Here is a 26,088-nt window from a genome sequence, read left to right as displayed (position 1 = left end):
AAACACTAATTTACCTAATTAGTTAATTAATTAATTATATGATATGAGGGCTGAACCTGGAGCCTTCTATGAGCTAGGCAAGGTCTTTACCATTGAGTTATGTTTATAGTCCTTTTTCTCTGAAGCTCTTTATTGTGAGATAGGGATGTACTAAGTAGGTACTTATGGTGGTCTGTAACTTCTGATCCATCTGCCTCTGCTCCTTAAGTAGCTTGGATTATAAACTTTAATCATCCATCTAGAACCAAATTTACATTATTTATTTTATTTTATTATTATTATTTTTTTAACTTTTATGAGTAATGCTTTTACTGGATGGTAGAAGCAAAACTACCCAAAGTCGAAGGCCAGCCTGGTAAACACAGAACCAGGGCTACAGAATGGAACCCTGCCTCAAAGAACATAAACACAGGGACAGCCTCTTCTTAGTCTTATTACTGGTTGTGAGGTCTTACTAGTTAGACACACAGCAACGACTGTATGTTTAAACATTGACATAAACCTTATAAAACTTTAACAATGTGGCTGTGCCTAGAGATGGAAAGGAAAAATGTATTTGAAGTTTTGCAGAACGTTTACTTACATTAACCTACTAGTAATAACAGCTTAACAGCATGGCACTATGAATGGGTGACATGCGAGTGACTCTTAGCTTGCTTATGTCATTATAACAGAGTCTTCACAGGTAGGTTGGGTTCTGTTGTTTTGACATAATATTTAACAGCTGTAAATTGCTGGATTACTTCCAAGATCTACGGGGGGAACAAGCAAATAGTATAAAGTTTATGTAGATAAGTTCATAGTTTATTTCTCCAGTGACATTTTACAGTTGACAGTAAGTTAAAACCCTGCTTGCACACCAAAGCCAGGTTCTTTCACTGGTCCAGTCAGAGAAGTAAGGCCTCCAGCTGGCCCACAACAGAAGCGGCCACTCCTCAGCCCAGGTTTTGGAACTTTCCCAGCTCTGAGTCCATCAATACCCTCTTCACTATCCTTTGGCGTCAGATCCTCATAGTAGTTGTCATTTATTTGAAGCATTGGTGCATTTCCACAGGCCCCTAAACATTGCACTTCCATTAGAGTGAAAAGCTTGTCAGGTGTGGTCTCTCCAACCTTTATCCCGAGCTTTCTCTGAAGGGTCTCTAATATGCTGCTGTCAGAATCTCTAAGCACGCAAGGTGTAGTAGTGCATACCTGAATATGGTACTTTGCAAACTGGCTTTTGATTACACATTGTATAAAAAGTTGCTACTTCATATACTATCATAGGAGGTACTTGTAAAACTTCTGCCACCTTGCTCATAGCAGAGTTGGGTAACCATCCATTCTTTCTCTGTGCTGGATCCAGGACTGGAAGAACAGCTGCTGATTTATGCCCTTCTGGGTAGTTTTTCACTATTGCCTCTATCCTCTTATAGTTTTCTGGTGTCAAATCGAATGGAGTATCTGGGTTATTCTGGGGAGTATTTCTGTGCACAAGTAAGGCTCCTCCAGCACCACCATGTTGCACTGCTGTCTTATGCAGAGTCTTCACATGCTGCCCACACTGAGCAGTGAGGCTGGCCGCTCTGGCCTGCAGAGCCAAGGAGAACATGATAGGGTACACGGCTCTCCCGACCCGGCCACTCTAAGCTGACTCGGAATGAACGAGCCCGGAGGCCACATTATTTATTTTAATTTGAAGTTACAGTATATTTACACCCCATTCCACTTTCGCTTCCTCCACACCAACTTTTTCATATCTCCTCCTTGACCATTTGCAAACTCATGAGCTCTTTTCCCCATTAATTGTAAAAAACAACAACAACAACAAAAACAAAAACAAAACAAAAAAAAAACTTGTGACCTTACAAATAACTACTCTCTCTCACTTAATTTAGGGTTTGATTCTAGAATACACTTGAATAAAATGAGACGTTCTTGTTCTCAATACAGCTGATACTGATTAAAAGTCAACTTACTTGAATTCATTAGGGCTTATTAGAAACTTGGTTTCTCAGGTGGCGCTCAGAGGAAGGTCACCAAGAAGACTTGATACCCTATGAGCATATACAGGGGGAGGAGGTCGCCCTCAGTCACAGACATAGGGGAGGGGAGTAGGGGGAAAGCGGGGGGGGGGGAGAATGGAAGGATACAAGGGAATGTGATAACAATTCAGATATAATATGAATAAATTAATAAAATATTTAAAAAAGAAGATAAAAAATTTTAAAAAAAAAGAAACTTGAATATGTAGTGAGAGTTAGAACTGGATGGGGAGGGGTGATGCAGTGGCTTGCCTTTTTAGAAGCTAAAGGCACCAGAATGTTTGCCTGTGAGAGGACAGTGGTTTGGAAAAGATTAGGACAGGGCAGGAGCTACATAGAATGTTCTGGGTCAACATGCAGACAAATTGTGCAAACACTAGGATCAGTATGGTGAGAAGAGGTACCCGTGTGATATCTTATGTTGAAAAAAAGCAGTGGTTATTTCACTAATATGTAACTGACAGGAAAGCTGTGAGAAAGCAGTGAGGGTCAGCCCTAGGACCTTTGCATTCCTTTCTAATAGTTGTGTTGGTAAATCAGAGAAAAATGCAGGGCTGTGACTTTAAAGAGAGAAAACTGAGTGACTGCTTCTTATTATGGGTAGAAGCTAAGGGAACACAAATGACAAGAGCTAATACAGAGCCCAGAAACGCCCTAAGACCTGGCAGCCTTGTTAGTCACAATGTCTCCCCAGCTGACTCTTACGGAGAATGTATGGACAGGACACATTTCTTTTTTAATCAGCTTCCCTTTCTAATCCTCTCTTGTAGGGTTTGGAGAGGTAAGGAATTAACATCATGTGAGCTTTACAAACCTTCCCAAGACAAGAGAGGTCACGGGCAGACAGGTGAGTCCTTGGATGGCCGGACATGAGGATGGAACAATCGGTACAGGAAGAAATCACCAAGCTGAGGAGTTTGTACTTCAGATGAATTTTTAAATTTGTTCATTTTACATCTGGATTGTAGCCCTCTCCCTTGTCTCCTCCTGATCCCTCCTCACTCCCTCATGCCCTCTCCCTCCCTCCTTCCCTCCCTCCCCTAGTCCTCAGAATGGGGAGCCCTCCTACCCTAACATCTGACCTCCGCCTATCAAGTCTCTCATGTGTACTGCCTGTAATCTCTTCCTCTGTGGCCTGACAAAGCCACCCCATCACGGGGAAGGGATCAATGTGTGGGGGCCAGAGTCCATATCAGAAGTAGTCCAAACTCCCCGTATTATGGGACTCACAAAGAGACTGTGCTGTGTATCTCCTGCATCAGAGCAGAGGATCTTGGCCCTCACCATGTCTGGTCCTTGGTTGGTGCATCAGTCTCTGCATCATCCCCCTCCAGGAAGAATGGATAAAGAAACTGTGGTACATTTACACAATGGACTACTACTCAGCTATTAGAAGCAAGGAAATCTTGAAATTTGCAGCCACTTAAGATATTTTTTTAAATGTTCTCAAATGACTGCAGGGTGAGGAGGACACAGCAGGAGTTAAAGTTGGGAAAGGGATCTGTAAGACTTTCAAGCACTGACCTTCACCTGTAGTTGCTGCCAAGAGGAGACCATGGGGTTGCCTCTAGCTAACATACTCTTCTTGTCAGTGGAAGTTACAAGAGACAAAGAGAAAATTCAAGCAAGAAAATAACTCACATTTGAATTATTGGAAATATGGGAACGATATATATGATTAATGAGTATATGAAAATATATTTTCTTGCATCTGCAGTAACTCAACCGTTTGGATATAATATCCCTCGCAAAATCCCAGGCTCTTCCACTATATTAACATCATTCCTTTATGTTGTCAACATTATCAATTGACTTGAAGCCCTTCAGAATTGCTTGGCTAGTATCTTGTGTTTATCCCTGCCATACCTTATTTCCCACTCCAGAAACGATTAACTGATTTCTTCTTTTACTCACTAGGCTGGAAAATCTTTGTGGATTAAGACTGTATTTTTGTCTTTGATTCTCTATGCCAAGCACAATATAAGTATAACACAAAATTGAATAGATTCTTAGTGGTTTGAATTAAACACACAAATATGTATTTTATCACTACTCAGATGCCTAAAATTATACACAGAAAAGGAACACTTTTATTATTTATTTGTTATCTAAACATGTTAAGTATCTAAAAAATTACTTCAAAATCCTTCTACAATTTGTACATATTATATTCATTGCAACAAAAGCCATTGCATATTATTCACTCATATATGAATTACCTGACCTATGTCAGATATTCAACAAATCATATGCATATACATACATATGCTTTTCTATGTCATATATATGTGCTTATTTATGAAGAGAGGGTGTTATAATTTTCTTTGTTTTTTTGTTTTTTTGTTTTTTTGAGACAGGGTTTCTCTGTGTATCCTTGGCCATCCTGGACTCACTTTGTACTTTGTAGACCAGGCTGGCCTCGAACTCACAGTGATCAGCCTGCCTCTGCCTCCTGAGTGGAGGGTGTTATAATTTTCACTAAAAGAACTTCATCATAGTATGTAGTAATTCTTTGGCAGGAGAACAAGAAATAGAGATGATGAAGAGTCATTGGTTTGAAAGAGGCGACTGAGCTTCATTCCTGGAGACTCCAAAGCAGGAATATTTTCAAAAAACACATCATAAAATCATTTTAATTCTTTCTTTTGAAGTATTGAAGTTGTATATGCAAGATGTAAGTGTAGATTTCCTTACATTTGCATTGTGGTATTGCTTTCTTTTCCGTCGTCTTTTCACACATATCTTATACACATTTATCCTGTTCTAAGCCATTTGAAAGTGAGCCATAAAAGTCTTTCTTATTCTTGACCATTCAAGCTAAAATAAGAGCTAAGTTAATCACAATGTAAATACTGTTTTAGAGTAATTGGCTGCTCACTGACTGATCGCAGTTGCCTTTGTTAAATCTCTTCTTGGCACACTGAAGTCTTGCAATTCCTCTGTATTTGTTGTTTTTCCTTCCTGAGACATTTTTCTCCCTCAGTACCCTTGGGATTATTTCTACATTTCATTCAGGTTTCTTGCCTAACTTCTTTATCTAAAATAACAGGCTGCTGTATTTACTTAAAACATTTGGTCACTTTCTATCCTTAGGCTATTTATCACCTATCAATCACATCATTGTATGTATGTGATGAGTAATGGGAAAAGTATTGTCCATTTGGACACCACTGTGTTTCTAATATGTCCAGATCAGAGTCTGGGCCATATCTGGTTATTATGTAATATCCTTTCAATTACAGAAAGGAATGGCTACCTGGGTTAATTGTTTTAATCAATGGCAACACAGCTAACATTATTGAAAAAATATCTATCGTTTGACATTTGGTTTTATGCCCTCTATCTCAGTGCCAAATACATGAATATAAAGTTGTGAAATAATGAATAAGCAAATGAGTGAGAAAAAATAGTAGAGACCCACCCTATATGACTGACTCCAGAGTCCTAGGTTCCAGATTCTTTTCCATCACTTTTACTGGCACATCACTAAGTTCTTCCTGCTTCCTATTGAATTGTTCACTTCCACTCAAGTTCAGTAACTTCTGAGTTTGGCTGAAATCTGAGTTTCAAAGATAATTTACTACTGAAAATGAAAGGTCAAATTTTTCGTTCCTTTAAGATTATCAAACTCCTTTTAAGCTAAAACATTTGAAACAAAATAATGTGTCAATGTTAGTGCCTTACAAATAAACAATAGATCTCTGAAACCTTTGGATTCTACAACTGAAAATGAGAAATGAGAACTAATCAGTGAGCTCAGAGTCCACTGACACATTAGCTTGGTCCATGTGAGAATTTGCAATGTCTCACAGGATTGAGAGATGTCACAGAGAGCCCAAAGCCAGTTCTGTATTCTTTTGTAGTTCTACACACATTCTCAGCACACACATCCCCAGCACACACAGTCTCAGCACACACAGTCTCAGCACACACACACACACACACACCCACACACTTTCGCACAGTCTCACCATGTACAGTCTCTGCACACATGCGCACACACAGAGTCTCATCACACACATACACACACAGTCTTAGCACACACAGTCCCAGCAATACACACATACAGTCTCAGTACACACACACACACATATACACACACAACAGGCATACACAATCTCAGCATACATTCTCAGCACAGTCTCAGTGCACACACACAAATACACACAGAGTCTCAGCACACACACACACACACACACACACACACACACACAGAGTCTCAACACACACACACAAGCACACACATACACAGAGTCTCACCACAAACACAGTCTCAGAACCCACAACATCAGCACAGACTGTTTCAGCACACAATGCACACTGCCTCAACACACAGTCTCAAAACACTGTGTTGGGTGTCAGCACATCTACCACACTGAAAATTTAGGTGTTGCTGTCAAATTTCCTTTCTCTTCAGTGGGGCCACATTTCACCCCCAATCATACCCCTAATTACAGAACTTAAGCTGAGGTTCACTCTCAGCCATACTTCTATTTAAATTCATTCATGACTTGAAATGGCAGAATACATTCAAAGTATTCCAAGCACTCGGGAACTATTATATTATTATTATTATTACTATTACTATTACTACTACCACTACCACCCAGGCCCACAAAAATGATAACATTGAAACTAGAAAGAACATTTACAATAAATTGAAGCATAATTTGTCGATATCTTCATTATAACAATTCTAGACCTCTGAGTCAAATGGAGAAGGAGATGACAAGAAAATAGAAAATTGCAGCTTTTTCCCACAGTCCCACAGTCTGCTCCCTGAAATCTCACAATGATGGTTCAGTTAATAAGAGTAGCTATTCATCAAACTAGGAATCTAAGAGGCATTTAACTCCTTGGTCTTCCTCATCACACCATCGTTAATTTATTATACAAAAATGCCTCTTAAATCTCCCTTCTCCCACATGCACGCTGTTGCTTTATTGGTTGAGAAGCTCAACTCTCTCTACTATTACACCTTTTACTTTACTTAACTCCTCCAAAACAATTACTGTGAAACTGGCATTGTTTTTCAAAAATTTGTTACATTCCTCTTCACAGCAAAAGACTCATGTTGAATTGAGAGTTCACTTAGAAGTAAAAAAAAAATTTTAATTTTTTTATTAATTTATTCTTGATACATCTCAATGGTTATCCCATCCCTTGTATCCTACCATTCTTCCCTCCCTCCCATTTTCCCCTTATTCCCCTCCCCTATGACTGTTCCTGAGGGGGATTACCTCCCCCTGTATATGCTCATAGGGTATCAAGTCTCTTCTTGGTAACCTGCTGTCCTTCCTCTGAGTGCCACCAGGTCTCCCCCTCCAGGGGACATGGTCAAATGTGAGGCACCTATCACCTATACTCCTTATGGTCAGGTCCAAACCCACTTATGCAGCTCCAATTCCCAGCATGTCTCCTCAGGTCCACATCCTGTATTCCAGTTCCCAAGACCTTGAATTGTCTTTGTGTACACCATCGGTCAGTCTATTCTCCTATTTCCTTCACAGCTACTACTTCTGATGTTCCCTTGCTGATTTATTTCTATATTACCTCAGATACCATAAGGCAAGCTCACATACATGGTGATAGTCTCTGATTCAGTCACTGAATTTTGATATGATTTTGAGAAATATGCAATTGATTTTTGTTCCCCCCCCCCTTTTGGCATGGAGTTTTTAACTTAAGGAATCTTTAGGGGTGTAAATATCTTGTATATAGTTGTGAGTTGGATGTTGGCTGGTATTGCCTAGGGAGCTTCCAGAAGATAACCAGTCACCCAAAGAGCACAATTAGAGGGTCAGGACTTTGACTACTGACCTCAAAGGAGTAAAATGGGGATGAAGCTTAAGTAGCCCACTAAAGGACCATGACTTTCATCTTACTTGTTGCTAATTCCTCCATAAAACACCCAAGTATTGTGTTCATGGATATGTTGAGTTTTCTGAGAATAACATGCCCAGACGAAGCATAGAAACTCAACAACCCTCCCCATACCCTTTCTTTTTCTACGCATCTCTTCCAACCTGCTGTTCCTCTGTAAACTTTGTGGTGTTAAACAATCTTTATAACATATGGATGCATATACTTCAACTGTTCTCTTAATTATGTTAACCAGTTAGAAAATTAAACACATTTAAGAAGGAAATATCTTGTTAACAGCTGCTTGGCCAAAGTAAATTTGATGTAACAGTACATCAGCTTAGCATCTGAAGTATAGGGCTATCTTGGAGGATACATCCCTCAAACTGTAGGGCCTTATATTGCCATCTTAAGGTAGATAACATCTGTTAATTTGAATTATAGGATAGACATTTGGAATATTCTAGATAACTGCTTGAGGTATATCAGAAGGAAGATCAGAGTAATTTGGCATAGTTAAAAATATTCAGATGTGACACTTATAAAAAATTACCTAGAAATTATTGTTTCAAAATTTGTGTTACAAATAAATGAACCCTCCCTCTGCATCATTAGTGTTACTTCCTTTTATTGGTCAACTAACACTATCTTCTAACACTCAGGGTAACCACCACAAACAGACATGAGAGAAGCAACATGTAAACCAACACCCAGGACACCGTTTTCCAGGACTAAAGAGTGGACTACATTTTCCAACCTCTGTTGCAGGTTCAAGTCATGGTCCTGTAACTATGTTCTGCCTATGGCAATGAAACATGACAAGAGTGATGCTGCCTTTTCTACAACTGTTCTGATGACACACATAACCTTTCTGTTCTTTATTAGTTTTTCTGCTTGTTTTTTTTTTTTTTTTTTTTTTTTTTTTTTTTACTCCCTGGTGAATGAAATAACTCTAGATTCACAAGATAGACGATGCCTTAGCCTCCAAGTGACAGATTAAAGCTTCTTGGTCTCATCTAGCATCCACCTTGAACTGTTTGGAATGATGAACTTTTATTAAATGATTGGGGTTGAAGAGTTATTTCATAGCACTTAGCCTAGCCTATTATAGATGTTTCAGCGAGCATTTCATCTCTCTTCTTTCTCTCTCTCTCTCTCTCTACACTATGAGCTCTTAAGGAAAGGAGCAGTGACTGGTTCAATTATTGCCGTCTCAGCCACAACTATGATACCTGATATACATAGTGTCTCTGAATTAATAATGGCAGTCAGATGCTTTCCCAAATCTGACATTATTATTTACTCAAAGAAGATACTAAAATTCCCTTGTCTCATATTTATTTATAATCAAATTGAATGACAAGGGAGATTTGTGTGTCCTATATCATACAGTGGAAAAATATAGTCTAGCAGACCAGATATTTCTATTCTTAAAGAGTGGCTTTACAACTTAATTGTATAGTAGTTTATCATTGTGAGTCTCAATTTATTTGTATATAAGGGGAATACTTATTGTGGTAGTTAGAGATAATCTACACAAACTGTACAATAGTGCTTATGTGCTGTTTCCCAACATGGTATCAGTAATTATTATTTTTGTAACTACAGGGTGAAAATGTATACTTGTGCATAAAAACACAGGGAATTTTTGATCAGCCTACCTTGGTCTATTTCTTGAGAAGGCAGTGCTGATAGATTTCCTGCATGAGAGATACGTGGAGCAATCTCTGAGGTTGATGTCCGGGTCTACTGCCTTAGATGACTAAGGCAACAGATACATTGATGGGAAGAAGCTGGTAGTAAGTGAAAAGCATTGCTAATCCTCAAGGGCTTTGCCAAATGTGTAGACCACTTGTAAGCAGCAGGGACTGACCCAGCTACTGAGGCATTGACAACCATCCAGTGAGAGACTCAAAGATCATAAGATCTTGGCAATAACAACAGGAATTCCCTAGCCACCTTTCAAAAGTCTGTGGTTTTGTATTTATTACTGGAAAGTGGATATTTTACAGGAGAGTAACAGCGAATCTTGCCCTGGGTGGTAAGATTTGAAGCTCGAGTTTTCTCTTGAGAGATTTATTCAGAACAAACCTTTGAATCATTTAAAAGTAAACCAGGCAAAACCTTATGTATTTTCCCTGAGGAAATCACCCCAGTTCTAAGGGAAAGATCGGATGATGTTCAACAGCCAATACTGACTTACTGAAAATGTTATCAAATTCTCTGTTTTGCCTCATAATAATACATGAAGATGAAGACACATTCTGCTGTGGAGTTCTCAATGAAATGGAGAAAGTAGACTGTACACTATGACCTGAGGCTAAAAATTTGGAACTGACCTCAAGATGGCTTCAATGAACTGTTACAATCTGTGTCCATGTTCTCACAGAATTATGAGTATTGGCTCAAGTCCTGAAGCATGGGACTTTAGTTTTAAGACCGACTTAGAGAAATTATATCCTGAGAACTAAGTATAAAATGGCAACTATTAGCCTCTTTATCATTTGACTTTACTGGATAACTTTGGTGCTTATCAAAGATATTTCAGTCATCATTTAGTTTATTCCAGAAGGGAAGTGCTGCCAAGCATTTTTTAATTTTAATTAATTTATTTATTCAATTTACATCCCAATTGTACCCACCTCTATCCTCTTCACCCAGTCCCACCATATCTCTCTCTTCCCCCTATCATCCCCTCCCCTCTTCATCAGAAAAAGCCCCACTCACCAACCAATCTCAGAACATTAAAAGACATAAGCACTGAAAGCATCCTCTTTTCAGTAACCTGGCTAGGCAACCCCACCAGGGGGAAGCAATAAAAAACCATGCAACTGAATTTTTGTCAGAGACAGCCTCTGCTCCCCTTACTAGGGGACCATATGAAGACCAAGCTGTCCATTGGATACATGTGTGGGGGAGACCTAGGTCATTCCATGCATGGTCCTTGGTTGGTGCTTCAGTCTCCACAAGCTGCCTCCCTAGACCAAGGTTAGTTGGCTCTCTTGGTCTTCCTGTGGAGTCCAGGTCTTTCTATCCTTTCCCATATTCTTCCACAAGACTCCCTGAGCTCCACCCAAAGTTTGAGTCTTTTAAAAATGATATCTAGAGTTTATTATCTTTAAATAGATAGAGTTAAAACTTATACCATAAAACAAAAGTAGGAAAAATAAACACAACCAAGTGAAAAGGTAAATAAAACAGGGAGTACATTGTCTTTGCATCTGTTTCAGTGTCCTCTCAGAGGACAACTATGCTAGGCTCCTGTCTGCAAGCATATCAGAGTGCCCTTAATAGTCAGGGGGTGGCTCTCTTCCTTGGTGGGGAGGGTCTCAGATTGGGCAAGGCACTGGTTGGATATTCTCTCAATCTTTGCTCTAGCTTTATTCCTGCACATCTTGTAGGCAGGATAAATTTGGGGTTGAAATTTTTTGTAGGTGGGTTGTTGTTCCTCTTACTCCACTGGGAGTCCTGTCTGGTTAAAGGGTAACTTTTTCAGTCTCCATGATCCCTGCTACCAGGAGTCGCAGCTGGAGTCATCCTCATTTCCTACTAGGAGCTACTAGGGTAGGCTGCTGAGCATTTTGAGATGAACTCCATAGACTCAATGTCATACCCATGGAAGAACTGAGGAGGTAGATAGTCAAGAAGAATGAAAAAGCAATGTACAGAGTCCATTTCTCTGGTTTTTTCTGCATGAGTGCCTTTGTCATTGAAGAGCTGGACAGTGTTTCCAAAGTAAACAGTGTAGAAGAAAACTGGAGGAACACTTGGGGCCCAGCCAATAGTTAATCCTTGGTGGGTGAGTGTGGAAATCGGAGGGTTTGCGTTTTTCAAGACTGTGTTCGACCTCCACTGGATCTAAAACCACCAGAATATTAAAATGTTGGAAAAAGAAAACTTCATAAACATTTGGCCTCATATTTTGAGAAGAAAACTGAAGACAATGGAATTTAATGACTTAAATGGGAATTCAAACAACACAGTGACAATGTGGAGAAGGATAAGAGAACTAGTCAAGAGGTCTATGAACATTGTTCCAAAAATGACTTTCCTTCATCTTATCAAATGGGGGAAATGATAATAAACAAGATCCCCTTCTTTCCTACTACAAACTAAGATTTGTAAGCCAAGAATTAGTATACTTAATTTGTTTAGTGTTGCAGAATTGATTAACATCAGAAGTAAACAAGAATAAACATAGTTAAAGTGGCACTTTCTGAGCAGTGAGAGTGACTAAGAGTATGCATTAAGTCATTCAAATAAAATACACTCATGGGCACACACACATAACACACACACACACACACACACACACACACACACACACACACACTGTACATTTTGAACATTAAACTAAAAAACTTTAAAGGGATCCGTAGGTATGGTGTCCTTTATCTTATCAAATTCTTACCAGTATAACTTTAGGTTAATCAAATAACTTGTTTAAAAATTGTGTACCAAATTGAATATTTATTAATATTTGTAGTAGGTATTACTTACTGTTACCCATTTTCTATCTCAAATGGTAGACATTTACTCTTAGAATTTGTTGATGGGACATGAATAACTGCTGTCCATCTGATAAAGCATTTGAAGTTTAATCATAGCTCTCTTCATGCACTTATCATGATTAGTAAATCACTTGGTTCAAAGTGGAAAATGGTTAGTAATAAGGACTAAGTTGCACATTTACTGAAACAGTTAGATTTGAAAACATCTTGTCTGTTGAGATCAAATTTCTCTGGAATGAAAAGATAATATATTGCTGCATCTCAGTTTCCCAAGGACCCTCTGACCTCTTTTGACAGTTCTGAAAAGCAGGAGGTACACATATCTCATTGAAATGGTTTCAAAGAAATTTGAGATGAAGACTATATGCTAAGTGTATTAGTTGGGGGGGGGCAGAGAAAAATCACATCAGTATGTAAAATTTTGATGTTGACAACCCAACATGAAAATGTTGGTAGCATAACACCCCCCATGAAAGACAAAGATAAAGAGATCAAGTCAGGCAGTATACACATGAGACTTTTGATATCACACTTGATCTTCAGTGACATGTGCAGTATGTATATACATGAATGAACAAATACTCATTTGAGTTAAAATGACCACTTTCACATTAATAGGTAAAACATTAAATCATAGTCATTATCATAATGGAACTAGTGGTATTACTGGGTTTTAGAAAGTAAGGTAGTCATTGAAAGAAATTTTAGTCATATTCACACTTCTAAAATTGTGTCCATCATAGCCTGGAAATTCATTGATGGCACATTAACAACGCATATCAAGTATATTGAGGACTTATTTTCTCCATTCTTCCCATAGTTTAGATGCTTCCACCATTTGAATATATTTGTCAGAGTCTACTTAAATAAGCATCTGGTTTTGTCCATCTAGACTTCAGTCTTTTGACAACAGGCATACAATGCACAGAATGGATTGCAAATTTTTTACAATGCACATAAAAGCTACCAAGACCTGACTTTCCCACACTATATAGAGACATTTTTTTTTACATATTCTACAGATGAGAAAACTGAGGTTCTCAAAATATAATCTTATCAACGTTAATATAATGGTTAATAATGATTGTCAGTGTGGCAGGATCTAGAGTCATATAGAAGACCAAATGCCAGAATATCTTTGAGGAATTATCCAGCTAAAGTTAGCTTCTACATATCCTTGCAAGAGTCTCTTTATGATTAGGTAAAGATAAATGAGGTGACCTGCTGTAAAATCAGACAGCATCATCTGGTTAGTTCTTGTTCTTCCCGTAGGAAAAAAAGTATATGAAAGCAAAGAGTCATGTTTCTCAGTCCTCTGATCATTTGTCTCAAGCTCATGTGGCCATCACTTCGCTACAGAATGGATCACTGTGCCCTGGATCTGTGCCCAATGTAAGCCCTTCATTCTTTCAGCCACTTTTCTGGAGGCAGGCATATTATCACAACAGGTAGGGTAACCAATACAGTTAGGCAATTGTTACATGGTACAATGAACATACCATTTCTGTGTCTGTGGAAAGTAGATAATGTTTTCTCTGGCAATTACTGCTGACTTTAAGTGGAAAATTTGCAACTCTACCCTGACCTTGACACCACAGCACAACTTTAATTCTTAAATGTTTATTCTTTTCACTCAACAAAACCGCAGGTGTGTGTGTTTGTGTATATGTGTATATGTTTGTATGTATATGTATGTACATATGCATGTATGTATATGTATATATATATGCTTTAAAATGATAGAAAATACATGTACCCAGTGACCTCACAATACTTTACATAGCCCCTCACAGTACTTTCTAGATACACATCAGAAGGCTGTTTTGTCACATTTCTGCTTTATATCATCCAATTTGTACCCTTTTAAACTGGGTAAGAGACATGGTTTCTAGAGCTCGTAGTAAACTAAAGTTTTTGTAAAATGTGAATATATAAAAAATATTCAAGAATCAAAGAAGTATTAAGCATGATACTATGTAGGGGATAACTCAAGTTGTATTTCACATTGGACACTGTGAATATGAACTACTTTTAACATTCTCAGTAGAAACCTTGAACTGTAAAAAGATAACTTCATAAACCTCCATTACAATTCCAGCTACTAAAAAAAAAATCAAAATATATTCTCACCCTCTAAAATCTTAATTTAACATAACAGTTAAGTCCTCTGTGAATATTTATACACTTCATTGCCTTATGGTAGAGATTTGGTGGTAAATATTCAGTATTACACACTGCTCTCAAAGAACTTACTACTGTTTAATGTCATTCTTTTCCCTTATCCACACTTTAAATATATTTTTATGATCCATCAAAGGAGCACTATTCTAATATAAAGTAATATATTCTGTGTGTCCAAATTCAATATATTTGGACCAATCCCTCACAGAGAAAAGCTGACTGCTTAAAGATCATTTCTCTTCTCTCTGTTCTCAGCTCACTAAAGACCACACACCATACATTTAATCACACATTTTAAAAAGTGTGCTGGAGATCTTGCACATAAAAATATTAAAAAGAATATAAACCTAATAAAATTTCTAATTAGGCATAATATGTCTTACTCCATTTAACAAATCAGAGTATTCATTGCTTGAAATAAAATTTTATTTACCTTTAAATGATAATAGCCATTGATTTGTATGAGCCAGAGTTCAACACTACCTCTTTAATGTGAAGCTTTGGCAGAGAAAACATGGATCAGATAGATAATTTTTTGGTCTCCCGCACACCCCTTTTCTTCTCCCCACCCCCATGTTCCTGTCTACTTTCTTTTACTTTATACTATTGCTTCTAGTCACTTGCTCTCGTATAAATGGCATTCAAAGATATAGGGTGAAAATTGCAATAGTAACTGACATGTGAGAATTTAGACATCTCAGTTCCTTTTGGAATACTCTTTAATCTCCTTTGACCTTATCTTTATATGTGTTTGTTTGCTTCCCTGGGGAATCCTACTTACTTCTAAGGCACAATCATAAAACTCCCTCCTGGAAATGATGTCTAACAAACATCCCATAGCAAAGTCAAATTGGATGTTCTATACTTACTACCACTCAACATCATGATGACATACTACCTTTGGCTCAAGCTTTCTCTCATGTCATCTGCACAAGCGTTATGGGAACTATATGACTCTATTAGGTTCTTATGTTTATTGATTAAGGAATAAGATATTTGAAAGGATAGGTAACTTACCTGGAGTTAGCTATGTGGAGGAGCTATGATCCAAGTCCTGAACTTCATGACTCCAAACCTAGAATTTTCCCAACCTAACCTGGTGCTATGCATTTAATTGCTAATTGCTTGTCGCTTGAGATCTTTACTGTTCAATGAGCAAATGATCACATACACCAAGTGATGCTCTGTAACCCTGCCTCCGAATTTATTACTGATTCGACACTAGAAATGACTACACCTGAGTTGGGCAGAAGAGAGGTAGGCTGAGCCAAGGTTCACAGGCTTCAGAGGCAGAAGGCTCATGGGAAGGAGAGGTGATGAAGAAGGAGAAATAAGATGTTGTCATAGGTTAGGAGAAAAGCAAATGGAAGGGCTTGCTCCGAGGATTGGCATGATGGAGAGAAGCAGGCCATATGGAAAACATGTACAAATATTTATGAGAATTTGGCATGGGAATTTGCCCAGATATGAATGATTAGAACAAATGGCATGGAATGTGTGGCTGGGAAGTAACAAGATAGTTTAGGGATTGGTATCTGCCCAGCCCCAGTGTTTAAAGTTACTAAAAATTTGATGAGTGTCTTTTTCTTTTTCTTATATAGTAGTGGGCTAAATAATAACTTCTGTGTTTAATAATCATATTAATAAATATTAAATATTAATTAAAATTATATAAAATATTATTGTAGCAAATTAAGCCAATACTATAGAAAGAGATAACCCATAGTTATTCTGTCCCTAGGTAGTTAGGGCTTTATGGAAGGGCGATTGCACATGTATAACGAATGGATTGACAGATACGGAGAGAGAGGTGTAAGTTAAGCCAAGTGCCCTTTAACTCCTTACAGCTCTCTTGTATTGTTTGTTGGTTAGTTTTGTTTCTGTTTTTTTTTTTTTTTTTTTTTTTTTTTTTTTCCCAGTCAAGTTTTCTCTGTGTATAGCACTGGCTGTCTGGGAATCACTCTGTAGACCAGGCTGGCCTGTAACACATGGAAGTCTACCTGCTTCTGCCACGCAAGTGCTGGGATTAAAGGTGTGCACCACCACTGCCCAGCATCTGCTGTATTCCTTACCACGTGAGCTTTATAGTGAATTTGAGAGTTATGCCTTTGCTTTATCCTGTTTGAACTAGAAACATCCATTTTCCTCCACTAGTGTTTACCCATCAGGTACATTAATAGAGTTCCCGGTCTTCATCTTGAGGGAAAAATACATTTTAAACTATGAGAATATCAGAATCCTCAATTGGATATAATTCTCTTCATTAAATTGGTTTAAATCGCTTTATAAGGAGCTGTGGTGAAATAGAGCCAAGTGCTTCCCCTAAATAACTCAGTGCAATCTATCATCTGCTTCTTGCCTCCTACCTTGCTCTCCATACATAGAAAGATAATCATGTATTTATGTAGTGCCTTTTATAGCTCAACGTGTTTTTCAACGGGTGATTCATTTTGGAGATGCTTTTTTGAGATTACCAACTTGGCATTATCCCCAAAAGTAAACCAGCAGCCAGCATATGTGCATCTTCAGAGGCTGAACTGCACACCTGCTTTGTCCCAAAGTAAGAACTCACTGATTTTAGAACCATGCTAAATTTAAAGGAACAGAAGATGTTTGTGTATGTGAGAGAGAGAGATAGGGGGTGAGGGAGGGATGAAAAAAAAAAAAAAAAAAGAAGAAACCTAAGGGATTCTGCCTTACAGGAAATAATTTATGTCTAAGAAGAAAATGTAATATCATGTTCCTAAAGTATTTGATCTCTTAGATATGCGCATAAGTTACCACTTAAAAATTTTTATATAATTTCTAATGTTAATATATGTGTGTTGTGTTTTTATGTGTGAGTGTGTGTATGTGTGTGTGTAATGGGAACTGTGACAATTGATCATCTCTGTAGGTGAAATATCACAATCCATTACAAGAAAGAAAATACAAGGACTAACACTTACTATAAGTTAATTTCTATAGTTAAAATTCTACATTCAAATGTGGTTTCCAGCAGATAACTTAAAGAAAGGAGACCTTTGGTTCATTTACTTCTGGTGATTATCAGAAGTGGTCATTCTTCTTGAACACTGTACAAGGAGAACTTTCCCTTGAGCTGAACCAACAAAGAAATGGAGACGCCTCGGCCTGGAATCCCCAGTCCTGGTTGGTACCCTTCCTGAATAAACTGTCATAGATTATTTAACCTTATTAGATGGTATTCACCAAAAGCTACTTCTATTTAAAAGTTTCTAACAAACCAAAAACATGTAATAGATTTATTGGAAAAGGAAATAATTTCATGTATACATAGATAAACTATTGCTGAGATTGTTAGAGATTGGGTGTTTGTTTCAGGCCCTCTCTTGCATTCTCTGTCAGGCTCCTGAATTGTTACAGTAGCTCCTCTCTGACTGTAGTATTGGGTTTTCTCTATATCTATGTGCCCTCCAAAAAGATCATATTTAATGATTCATATTTTAAGTTTCCATATGTGTATAATCATACAAAAACATTTTTCTACAAATATCTTTTTATACCCAATTTTATGCATTAAATTCATTCCTGTAGATGACCTTACCCTGAACTTTTGGTGATTTTTCCATATTGTATAACATTCTGTTGTATTGTAATGAGTCAATCTACCAGATCACTGTAATAATCATTTTGGAGATCCTTCCTCAATACTTTGATTTACTACCACAAGCATAACATTCTTATCCAAGTCTCCTGGTGTATGTGATCCATGTGCAAGTTTTCCTTTGTATGTGCATATGTGTGTGTAGCCATGCATATGTGTATACTCATGCATGTGTGTACGTCTCTCTCTCTCTCTTTCTCTCTCTCTCTCTCTCTCTCTCTCTCTCTCTCTCTCTCTCTCTCTCTCTCTCTGTGTGTGTGTGTGTGTGTGTGTGTGTGTAGAAGCCAACTTCCAGTGTTATTTCTCAAGTCGGCTACCTTAACGGTGAGATGGAGTCTCTCATTGGCTCGTACATTGCCAGTGAATCTGGGTTGCCTGGTCAGTGAGTGCCAGGGCTCTGCCTGCCACTGCCTCCCAGTACTAGGATTATAAACATGTGTTGCCATTCTAATCCCAGTTTTACATAGGTTCTGGGAATGCAACTTAATTTCTTCATGCTTGCTTAGCAAGCACTTTACTGATTGGTTTTCTCAACAGTCTACTGTGAGTGTTTAAAGGGTAAATTCTTCATATGTTGTTTCTGGGTGTAAAGGATATATACCCCATCCTTCCCCCTATTTGGTTTTCTCACTATCAAATACTCATATAGGGCTCTTTGATAAAACACTTATTAAAATCTATCCTTCAAACACCATGGGTTTGGTTCCCTTAATATGTAGTATTGCTTTCCATAGTGGTAATATCAGCTCATCTGTGACTATTACTGCCAGTGTTGTTGCTCTGAAGTCTAGTGAAGACTTGGGTATTTTAATTTCTTCAAATCAGGCAGATAAGATACAATGTCATTTCATGGTCACACTAAAATGAGTTTGTCTTATTTCTAATTAAGTTGAATATACTTTCCATGCTTGTTGCCCACTCAGATTGCTTCATCTTTAATGCTTAGCAAAATATTCCACATTCCTTATTTAAAGCAATGATAATAGTTATGCATGCACATTAAAATATACAGCTAAAGTCCTAGTACAGAGCTAGTAGTTGATTCATCCAGAAACCACTCTTAGTTACAGTATTCTCTTAGTTAATCACTACTTTGTAGAAGGAACTTCTTATGTAGAACAAACATCAAGGCTTTTTTTTTTTTAAATAAATCCTCCTTGACAGTATGTGTGGACACATACAAACAGAAAGAGCATTTACTCAACTTACTGAAGGAATCTTTGTAGGAGGCTGGAATTACATTTCCTTGAAACACATGTTAATTAATGTTAAGTAAACAAGAATTTGACAAATAAAAAATTCAAATAGAAGTGTAAGCATATTTTTTGTCTCAACAATATCTTTTAAACCTGTGTAAGTGTAGTGAAAATCTAATTTTATATAAAAAATTAAAGATATAATGTCTATATGTTAGTAAGTTCATGTTTTACCAAAATATTACTAGTGCTATACAAATTATATACTGTAAATATAGCAACTAGTTTTTATAACAGTTAATAAAAAGAAAATCAGCTTCCAGGAAGTCAGTCCCGCCTCCTTTATCAGTTCTTGAGGTTTTGGGAAAGATTAGTTAGTTTTAGGAATATAAAGCAAAATCTAAAAACTAGCAATGATAGTTTCTATTCTGAGGAGTTATTTTTAAGCATGTATATATTATTTATTGTCCCAATAATAGCAGATAATAATTATAAATAATGTTTTAAACATGTTTTATATTTTCTTCAACTACATACAAAAAGATGGAAGTGTAGGTACCATTCTAAGCACTGAAGTATGTTAGTTTTAAGAGGAAAGATAGATAAAGTAACTAAAAGATAATCTATTCATGCTTTTGATATATTTCATAAACTATACATTAATAAAACAGATAATTTAAAATGTTTTTATTAATCATGTGAGTGTTGCTGTAATCCCTGAATCAGGGCCTTTAGCATCATTGGCTCTGTTTTCTATTCAATAAAAACAATAACAACCCCCTTTTCTCTGAATATTACCAGATAGAGTCAAATTACCAAAATTTTGCTCAATTGAGAGACAGTAAGTTAGATGAAATAATGCACAATCAATTGCAAAATTTAAAAAACAATTTAGAAATGACACCAGCTTTGTCCACTGATTATTTCTGCATTTATTCAAATAGTTATAGAATAGAGGATGTATAATAAATAAGATCACTATAATGATCTTTTTATTAATTTCCTTAATAGATATAATGCTACATTCATGAACTGACATGTGGGTTATAAAGCATTAGTGAGTCTATGTTTGGGATGATGAAATAGCTCATCACCAGATTTAACAATCCATGGTTCAGTAACAAAGAATTGGGTATCTTCTGCTACTGGAGAAGCAGAGTCTTTGCAACTTTAACTGAAGCTCAGACTCTTCATGTGTTGAAAGAAGGGTAATTCCTTCTCAATTTTGGTTGGATATTCAGGTCAGAATTTCCACTAGCCCATACATTTACAGTTTTCTCATGTTGTACCATCAAATACTATAAAAATATACCTTTCCCTCTATTTCTGAGGAAGAGATTATGCTTTATTAACCACTGTTTACTAAACACCAAATTCTATATTCCACCTATAGCAGTTGTTCATTTAATTACTTAGTTATTGGCTTAAAAGTAAATGGCTTATTTTGGAGATTTATATTTTCAAGCTCACAGAATCCTCTTTGGTTTTACATATCCCTATGTCCCTACCCACTTCTCTTGATTTCATTCATCTATTATCAATATAAGCAGAAGCTCCAATGAATATAAGATAATGGCAGATATTCTCATGAGTTCGTGTCTACTTTAATTTAAACCTTTCTGTAGGAGCTCAGCTCTAACTTTTTACTCTTGTGATATAATACCCTGGAAAAATCAGCTTTTGGAAGAAATAGTTTATTTTGCTCTCAATTCAAGGTACAGACTGTCATGGTGGGCAGGGCTAGACATCATAGGTTGAACAAGCTGCGTATATTATATCAAAAGTCAAGGAGTCAAGAAGAAAATGAAAGGGTTTTCTCAGACCAATTTTTCCTTTTCATACAGCTTTGTATCCAAACCCAGGCAATGGTGTTACACACAGTGGGCAGATCTTCACATTTCTGTTAAGCTAATTAAGATAGTCCCCCTACAGGCATGCCCAAAGGCAAGTCCCCCTACAGGCATGCCCAAAGGCAAGTCCCCCTACAGGCATGCCCAAAGGCAAGTCCCCAAGCAAGTCCAAATCCATGTAAAGCTGAAAACTGAGATTAACCATCAAAACCAGGTTCCTAAGACAGGAGGCAGTCTCCCATCAAATATTAAGAAAGAATATTTGTACGTAAATATCCCCAGGAAGCACTGTTTGCTCATTTGAAAATTAGACCCCTTTATGTATTCTTCACAGGGTCTTTGAAAGCAATAAACATTTTAAATTATTAACAAAATGCAAGCATTTATTTCACTCAAATATATAATCTGGTAAAATTGGGTGATATCAAATTTACCCATAGTAACCATTTAGGATGAGAAATAATAGAATCTTCTACCAGTCTCTTACTGAGAAGAATAATACCATCAAATGGCAGACCGGCATTTAATCATTCAATTTGTTATCAACAATTCTTATGTCATGCTGAAGGAAAGTCCAGGATAGGCATGTAGCACAGGGAGAATGCATGGATACTTTAAGACACACTCTAGCCAGCAATTGCTGTTCTTAGCTCTGTAGTAACACAATAATCCTGAAAGACTGAAACCAGTGATGCTAAAAAGCTATTTGATAGAGCTTCTAAGGGAGGTAACTCAATGTCACACACAGGTTAGGAGAAGCCATGGACTCAGGGTTTGAGGGAGTTGGGTGGAAACTTAACCCTGACACTTACCACCTACGCAATTATGGAGAGAGTAACTCTCCGAAATCCACTTGCCTTGTCTGTGAAGCGGCATGACAAACACACCTTGATGATATGCACGAAGCTAAAGTAAACTAAAACTCACAGTGATTAGAAAGGGGGTAATAGGTCTCACCACAGCAAACAAATAAAGCAAAGATACCTCTAGCTACCCAAGTAGGCTTAACAAAACATGTTACTATACGGAGACCAAAAACAACCAGTAGGTTACTGTATGGAAACCAAAAGCAACCAATAGGAAAGGGATTGGGACAGAAATGCTAGGCTCGTGGCACATGCAAGATAATATACCTAAAAATCACCATAGACTAGTAAATATGTGTTTCTATGTATTATGTATTATTCACAGTGGGAATAGAGTAGAACAATTAAAAGAACAGGTTAGATGAAGGTATTTCTCTATATATAGCACAAATTTATTTTTCACAGTTTGGGAGAGTAAAAGTCCTAGATTAAGCTGCAAGCCTGACTAGGTTCTGTTAAAGCTGCTCTTATAAGCTGTAGACTGTCAACTATCAGTGAATTCTCACTTGCTTAAAAATGGCTATGTGTTTCTCTTTTATCTAGGTATCACTGTTTTGCATGAGACCTCTACCTTCATAACCCAATTAATTCCGTAAAGTTTCTATTTTTTCTTTTTTTAATTAAACATGTTTTATTTTTCACATGTAAATTTACATTATTACACATATATACAATAAACTACCTATATCAAGAAGAACCATGACACAATCAGGAACTATATAAATGTTACATTTTTAGCGTTTTGGCTATTTGTATTTGACAGCCATGAAGAAAACATCTTTCCTATCTTGGTACATCTAAAATTCTAAATGCAAATCAATATCTATCAGATCTCATCATTATTAACTTAAAACATCTATCTAGACCCAAAAACATCCTAAAGCTTAAATAACTAATATTAATTGTAAAACTAAACTATCTGGTATTGAATCCCATCAGAGACTTGAGAAGGAATAAACTTGATTACCTGAGTATGCCAGGAGAACAGATTAGCAGTGTTCCAAATGAGAAGATGACAGAGACAGTTTGATGCCTGAATAGTCACGCAAAACTCTCTATAACATTGGAACATCATCTCCAGCCTTCTGGCCCAATACATCTGACAGACATATTTGTGAAGCAGGAACTATTGAGGACTTGCTTAGCCTGTCTTTGCAGAGTTTTGCCGTCAACTTTGCCTGCATGCAAGCTTGCCCTTTTTTAGGCAGAATTCTGTCTGTGCTAGAAACTAGGACATTTTCCTCAGTGTCTTGTTTGTCACATTTGAAGCCATCTCCATCAGGAGGTTCTTTGATGCTAATAAAATCATTCCGGGTTTAGTTTTTTTCTTATATGACTTGGGTGGCAGGTAAACGGGGGTCATAGTACCCATAAGACTATGAAGTTGTACAGGTTCCTATGTCTTCTGACTTGAGATATCTTATTTGACCTTTTTGTTTGTTTAGTTTCTTCCAGCTTTGAAAATTTCCTTTTCCACAGTATGATAACATGTGGAAGTCTGACTCCATTTTTCTACTTCTGTCTGAGATAGAATGGAAGGGAAAATATGGTAATGGATAGGATATGAGAAAATAAATTAGGATAGCAAAGAAGTGGGTGAGAGGAAGAGGAGTGAGGAGATAAGGGAGTTTTAAAAACACAAAAGGATAGAAGAGACTTGGCTGCAGGCTGGGGCCAAATCTCGTACCTTACCGTATATCTTAGTATATAAAATGTCCCACCTTGAGGTTCGAAAAGTGGCTGTCTTACTTACTTGGTAAATTGTGGTGACAAAATACGTAATAAACACAGGATAAGGATGAAGTAATTTAGGATCACAGTTTATTTGGTACAGTTGCATATTTTATAATGACTAATAAGTAGCAGCCTAACCAGAAAAGCAGGCAAGGTCTGCTCATGAGTGATGTGCACATGAGTCTAAGATCTTTCTAAATGATTGTTGTTATTGCTTGAATGTTTGTGGGACCTCCAAATCCTGTCAAAGTCCCAACAAGTGCTGATATGAAGCTAAAGAGTACACTCTGGGGAGACAATTAGGTCATGAGTGTGAAGACCTCATGGATATGACGCTTGCTTTCATGATAAGAGAGTATCCCTTCCCTTTCTGTTTGCATTCTACTATCTGATGACAAAGCACGAAGGTAGATGTCTTAGTTAGAGTTCCTATTGCTGCAATGAAATACCATGACCAAAGCAAGTAAGAGAGGAAAGGGTTTATTTGACTTAAAGTTCCACATAGTACATCACTGACAGGAGTCAGGACAAAAACTCAACTGTGTCAGGAACCTAGAGGCAAGAAATGATGCAGAGACCATGGAAGGATGCTACTTACTGACTTGTTCCCCTTTGCTTTTCTGGTCTGCTTTCTTGCCATACCCAGGACCATCAGATATGACATCATCCACAATGGCCTGGGACCTCTGCCGTCAGTCATTAATTAGTAGAAATGCTTTACAGGTCTACCTACAACCAATATATGGCTCCTGTGAAAGCATTTTCTTCTCAGATGATGTTACTTTGTGTCAAGCTAACATAAAACTATCCAGCATAACGGGTAACATGGGTAACAGCAAGTTAGAGAGAGAAACCTGTCAGAAGGTAGCTTGGTCTTGGAATTTCTCAGACCTGAAACTGGGATGAATTTCTGTTGTCTGACCTTCCCAGCCTCAGACAATTTTGTTACAGCAACCTATTGAGAGTGGATCGGAGCCCTTTTAGTTCCCTCACCTGTCAGATGTGTGGGCCGAACAATGTCCTCAGTTGTGCTTCCGACTCTGGGATTCCAGGGATATCAAAACATTATGAAATTGAATAATTTTGTCTCTGACATTGGAATAATTATGTGTTCTATTCAGTCAGTCAGCAATGACTATCACATCAAGGGAGGGATATAAAGTGAGTATGTACATGTAGTTAAGTGATAGGCAAATTCAATAAAAAGTACATTCCTGGGAAATTCTGCACAAAAATGTTAATTTAAGGAAAGAGACTCTTCTGTCCCCTTCTTGTCCCCAAGTTTCTATCACAGTAAAACCCAATCAGAGTACTGACTATGAATGATTCAACTAAAATTATGTTTTAAAAAATTTCCATCAGTGGCCACACATCAGGTACTATCTATATTCCAACAGGAGAGCCTGAGAATACTGAACATGTAATCAATTCAAAGAGAGGGATTTATGAGACCAGTAAGTCAAATGCAGTGAAATCTAACCTCTTCAGTTGGTCATTTTGGACTATTTTTATGAAGTTAAAATTTAGGGAAGGGGAAATAAAACACTGCAAGTCAGTGGCAGTGTAAACAAATCTTTCAAGCTGAAAAACCTGGACTCGGATTCATACTTTGTCATGCTTTATGCAATTCCTTGGAAGAAGCATTTATGTTTCTTTAGTGTCAGTTACTTAGCTACAGAGTTGAGATAATAGATACTACAACGCACAGTGAAATCAGCATTTATTAAGCTTTAAAGACCACCCATTTAACAGAGCTAGATAACAAGTTTAGTGTTCATCAAATGACGCTTTTAACTTTACCAATTAATTTTTTTATTGAATTTAGTGAATTGAAAAAAAATCTGTATTTTGGATATGATTCATAAACTTTATTTAAAAATATCTTAAAGTTTTGAGATTAGTCAACTATTCTGCCTCGTGAAATTATTCATTTAAAGCCAGATTCTAAATATGTTTATAAAAATACATATTTACAGTAATTTCTACAAAGGTATATGGGACAAATATGGCAAAATTTGCACAGTAAGCTAGAGTTTTATGAAACAAAAAAAACTTAGGATACTATAATCAATTACAGTTGTGATACAGTCATTTAACATTTATTATTGTAGCAAAAATAAAGCAGATATGCATTATATTTGTTTGAGAAGGATTAATCCTTTGGAGATGAGAGAGACTTCTCTATCAGCAGCCACTGATGGACAAAGCAATGAGGACTCTGTGGGGAGCAGCCTAA

General features: G+C 37.2%; 1 pseudogene; it reads right to left on the bottom strand.

Annotated features, from left to right (window-relative positions):
- Positions 1-840: 840 nt before the first annotated feature.
- LOC127191963 (NADH dehydrogenase [ubiquinone] flavoprotein 2, mitochondrial-like) lies at positions 841-1,594 on the bottom strand (annotated as a pseudogene).
- Positions 1,595-26,088: the final 24,494 nt, after the last annotated feature.

This window comes from Acomys russatus, chromosome 7 (assembly GCF_903995435.1).
Source record: "Acomys russatus chromosome 7, mAcoRus1.1, whole genome shotgun sequence".
Taxonomy (NCBI): Eukaryota; Metazoa; Chordata; class Mammalia; order Rodentia; family Muridae; genus Acomys; species Acomys russatus.
This window is presented reverse-complemented; position numbering and strand designations above follow the sequence as displayed.